Source organism: Polyodon spathula, chromosome 24 (assembly GCF_017654505.1).
Source record: "Polyodon spathula isolate WHYD16114869_AA chromosome 24, ASM1765450v1, whole genome shotgun sequence".
NCBI lineage: Eukaryota > Metazoa > Chordata > Actinopteri > Acipenseriformes > Polyodontidae > Polyodon > Polyodon spathula.
The window spans coordinates 17,889,011-17,894,760 of record NC_054557.1 but is presented as its reverse complement, the minus strand read 5'-3'; positions in this window follow the sequence as shown (position 1 = coordinate 17,894,760).

The following is a 5,750-nucleotide window of genomic DNA, read 5'->3' as shown; positions in this document are numbered from 1 at the left end:
CGCTCTCCGCCACCGGAGGGGGCCCGGCCGCCGCCTCCGCCACCAGAGGGAGCCGGGCCGAGGGGGCGGCCGGCTCCTGACCTCGGCCACGCGCAGGCGCGGAGGCCACTCGCGTCGGCCGCACCGCCTCCTCCACTAGAGGGAGCCGGGTCGCCGTCGCCATGCTACCTTGGACATTCGGGGCCCCCTCAACCAAAGAAGGCTTGGGGCTCCGACATCAACCCCACCCACCACCACCCACCATAACAGCGAGACGAGTGTAGGCAGCAGAACGCACGCCAGCATCGGAGATTTCGCTCCATAGGTAGCAGCTGAGCTAGAGGGAGGAGTGAGCCAGAGTAGAGCTCTGCCCTTTATAAATTGGCAATTATGGGGTTAAATTCCCCTAGCTGCTTGGGTTTATTGTGTTCAGGTGGCTGGGGTTGATTAGATGATTAGGTTGATTAACGACCAATCAGCGCCCAGCCAACCTGACATAAAAGGAGGCCTCTGCTTTTAATTTGGGGAGGAGGGAGCTGAGAAGCAGTTAGTCTGTTTTGGTGTTTGTGATTTTTAATGTTTTTGAATGCGCCAATAAGGATTTGCAGGTCATTGCCCTCGAGCCTGAGAAACCTTTATTTTTGGAGTGTATTGTTAACTTATACCCATTGCTGGCTCTATTTGTGTTTAAATTGCTTTGTTTTGGCTCTTGTGCTCTTTCATTTTTGTGTTTATAATAAAAATAGTATTTTTTTGAACTCCAGACTGTCTCTATGCCTCTATCCACTCTCCAGCCTGCCACAACGATACATTTAGTCTCCTTGTGAAAGTGGCGATAGAATCCCTAAACGAGCAATAATGCGTACTAGGAAATTGTGGCGGAACAATTTGCTGCGTTTAGCTTGTGCCGAGTAAGAGGAGTCGTGTGAGGACATCCAAAATTCTCCTTATCAGCTTGGCCATTTCCAACTTGATAACCAGTTAAAAGGTTGACCTTCATGACACCAATGCTGATTTTGCTGGGTCCTGGGGAAGACCTACTGCACTTTCTTCATGTTCTGTTCGGAACTATCTGAGACCAGGCATTTTGACCACCCTGCTCATCAATGTGTTTTGGTATCAGTAGCTGGAAGGGTCTCTGAGATGAGGTAACGCACCAGTCCTGCGTGAGAGCCTCCGGCTAACCAGCGGCATTGTGGTGTTAACCTGGGTCTTAGCTCTCATATTCAGTGCTCCCCTCCTATTCTACATCAAGGTACACAATAAGGAAGAAAATGGAACAGAGTTACACTGCGACGATCATTTCTGAACCCATACTTCCAAGCAAACTTATGAAGTGCTGTGCCCATTGGTTTCATGGTGTTCACCAACCTGCGGATAGTGGTAACCCTCCTGATGCACAGGAAGAGCCTTGTTAGTTTCAATCATACCAGTGAAGAACAGCATGCAGCTTCACAAACAAACCAGCCTATTCCTAACCTACCTGAGCTGCCCACTTTAGAAACCAATCAAGGTTTAAAGTCAGTCCGTATTGAAGAGAATGTCCTGCCGAGCCACAGAGAACTGGAGAGACATGGCAATACATCCAGTGAAAACCAACCTGGGGTAAGCCCACCTGCCACTGTTAGCTCAGAGTCAAATGGAAACTCTCTACAACCCTCAAAAGTGCATACAATTGCTGCCAGCGTCCCTGTCAAATCCACACGGACATCTCCTTCCCCCAGTAGCCCAGGTCAGGGCAGCTAAGAGTGCTGTGGCTGTTGCAAGTGTGTTTCTCACCTGCTGGGTAATTCATCTGTTACTGCAGATAGTAAGCAATGTGAATATGTCTCCATTAATTGTGGAGCTGGCCAGTTACATTGCAGCCTCTTACACCTGCATCATCCCTTACATCATCTTATATGGGGTGAAAAAGCTCTCTTGTCAGTGCTGCAAGTGACAACAGTCATGCAGTTTAGCACCAGTGTGTAGTCAATATACTGTGGTGTGTAGTGTTTAGAAAACTTGTGCTGACCACCCACTAGATTGAATATTGTTCTGATACCAAAACCATCTTCCAGTTCACTTTCCAGGTGACACTGATAAAAACAAGCATTACCGTAGGCCTTAGCATTAAGTTTAAGCAGTTAGAAATATAGTACATCAACAGCTGTTTTACTGTTGCAAATAAATACTATTTTTCGGTATAGAAATGTAATTCTAAAAACAAGATCTTTGGCATGGATGTATGTTTAATTCTTGTGCTGGTTCTCAAAAGACCCACCACTCATTATTTAACAAAAAAAAAAAACAAAAAAAACAAAAACACCTAACGATTACACTGTGTATGAGGTTTGAATTGCTGAAATGAACATTTTTTTGTTTGTAGATAATGATTAGTGAATAACACAGTAGTCCCTCACTAACACAGACAGTGCTACGGTGTACATTCAGATATGCTGAACACAACATATATCCCCCAATAATAATCAATTAAATGTGACGCTAGGCCACTGTGAATTTTAACATTTAAATCCCAACTTCCCTTCATTTTGATATTTTCTTATTGTAAATGTCAAACTACAACTATAGCCAGTTTTGCATCACCCTATATAATGAACTACGTTTGCTTCATGAAGTCCAATGAAAACTGCTGAATAATGTTATGTTAACATGTTGAATTATATACCATCTTGTAGTTTTTTTTCATATACTTAATGAAAAACTGAAATAAATGTTGACATTTTGAAAATCTAACATAAAACACTGTACTACTATTATGACTTCCTGGTAGACTTTTACAATATCATTTTATAGTTGCTTTGATTACATGATGTAAAATAATTTTTTTATTTTTTTTTTTAAATGGTCTCTCAATCCTAAAATTCTAGGTTATGCAAAACTTTTAGCCATAGCTGTAGGCTTACTGTAAAAATTTATATTTTTTTTTACATAACATTGTGTACAAAGAACACATAATGTTATCTCAGAGCGATGATTTATATATTTTAAATTAAATGAGGAGTATAAATGTGTGTGATATTTTTTTTTTGCATTTCTAAAACCGGACACCCCGTTATTTTGGACAAAACTGGTCTGTCTCCAGCCATGCCCGGTTTTAACGAGGGACTACTATCATTTCAACAACTACAATTAGGCCTAAATAACTGAAGATTAATTGCTGTAGGCAAACACTTCCGAAAACACAATTAGTGAGATTACCCAATTATAACAGGATTAAGTTTATCACCCCCGAGCACCAGAAAACTCTTCCGTGACGACTTAGCCATTGCCTTATAATCACAACATCATCTGAGGATACCTCCGCTATTATAAACCACATGCAACACCTGAGACAGGTAAATACATTTTGGATGTGATTCTAGCATATTTCCATTTTGGTATTATTAGTTAGTCCATTGATTGGACTTGTATATGATTTATTATATGCATCAAACCTAATATTTACAAGGTAGCTGTGTGACTATTACAGTTTGTAAATGTTTAATATTGTATGCACCAAGGCATTACTAGCTTTGTGTTCTAGTGTGAATGTATACCTGTGACGGTATATGGACCACCACTTTTGCATACCATCCAAACCTGGAATAGTGTTGTTACCAGTAATAAATGAAAGGAGGAAGTATAATAAATACCACCTTTTCAAAAACAATACAGAACACTTACTCTGCAACTTCTATTTTATTTTCTACCAATAGGTTATAACATCTTGAAAAAACACACATTGAATAATAAAAATACAAATAGGGGTTTCCATGTAGAAAACTTTCTTTTTTGCAGTATATTTTAGATTTATAAAAAAAGAAGACATTTGGCTGAAAGAACTATTTTGCTACTAACAGTTACCAACCCCCCCGGAAATTCTAGAAATCTTATATGTCCTATTACGTGCATTCGCATGGAAACAGTCTTTATTATTTCAGTTGACACCCCATCCCCCCCCGCCCCCCCCCCCCCCCCCCCGTAATTTACGGCAAAAATGATTAAACTCAAGCCATCAACAATACGTGACGATCGAGGCATCGAAAATACACCCTTTGAAAGGTTCAAACAATTTTACGACAGTGATGTATATTATTAACATCAACTCACATGACATGGTACACACTGCAACTCTCTGCTTTAGTTCACTAGGCATCTAGTGTCAGAAGCGTATTCTACACATACTTTCAGAATATTTTTCCTTGCCCAAGAAACTCCATGCTTATTAGGATCCACAGTATTTTTTTTGTTTTTGGGATTGGGTAGGAGGGAATTTGACTTGTGTTTTTATCTAAAGCTAGGTCAGGAGGAAAACTGGATTAAGACATGTTCACATTAACAAAACAAGATCATATTTTGGCTGAATGTGTAAAACCAAGCTACTTATCAGCTTATGACCAGTAACATCACAAGATGAAAGATGATCCAGTTTGCAACTGGAGGTGGTCAGGAAAACTACATCTCTCCAAGCAAGAATACTTCAACTCAAATTTTGATGTTTCTGATACAGTAATGGAAAATGACCTTGTTAAATTGTATAATACATAGAAATGCAACTTGGTTTTAGTCAAAATTGGCAAGCTCAGACTTTTACATGCATTTTTTTTTCAGATCTGTAGTTTAATTTACATGAAAATTACAGTTATGCATTGTACTAACCAAGATCAAATAACCAAAACTGGTTATTTACAATGGTACTACAGTACATTATCAAGCAACTGCATGGTCATTTATTCTATGTAAACAAAATAAAACAACATTTGTGTGGGAAATTAATGTTCTGAACTTGCTTCAAACTCTCAAACTGAAAGAGGGCAACACTAATGCAAGCTACCAATTTTGATCATTGGAATCCACGTTTTTAAATTGGTTCATTTAGCCTCCCCTTTGTTAAGAATTCTTGGCATCTCCCTGTGCTTGTCCAACGCATTGTTTGTCTGCAGTAAAGACGGCAACACTAAGTGAAGGCTTCACTTCTGCACTTGCCATCTTTACCATAACTGGACAATCCACTACACGTGGGCAAGGCAATACAATCTTCCAGCGAATCCTTGGTAAAATGGAGGTCAGACCTACCAATCAAACAGCTGGACCTGCTTACCACTACCAAATCCACTATACTGAGAGGAAATTATGTGGGAGGAGTCAGGAACCAGCTTTTCATTCCAAGTGATTCTCCCCACGTTGGAGGCAGTGATGCATTTACAAAGTGCCAGGCAGCAACCATCCACATATCAGTAAACTTTCTGTAGTTTAGCCTGCAGGGATTTGAAGTTTCCGATGGTCTGCTGTAAGGCATGGTTCGGGGCTAAAGACTGCAGTTCCACGAGGTATGCACAGAGCTTATCAAGGCAGACATTTGTGAATCTCCGCCTGTAGGTAGAAAAAGAATAAAACCTCTTTTTAATATAGGGTACCAATTAAAAACAATTAATTTTACATTGGTGCACAGTTTCTTCAAGCCAACAAGAAATGAGGTGCAAAAGCATATACAGTGGTTGCAGAAGTATTCACCCCAAAGTTTTCACATTTTGTTGGCACCTGAGCGTACTCTACGACGCTTTCAAATTAGATTTTACATGTAGAATCTGCACAAACTACTCCACGTTGATAAAGTTAAGAAATGCATATAGAATATAAATGAGTAATATTTACAGAGAAAAACAGATTCATCTTAGTTGTATATGTATTTAACCCCTTTGCTACTGCAGCCCTAAAATCAGCTCAGGTGCAAATGATTGTTTGAAAGGTCACAAAATTAGTGAAATGTTTCAACCTGTGTGTACTCA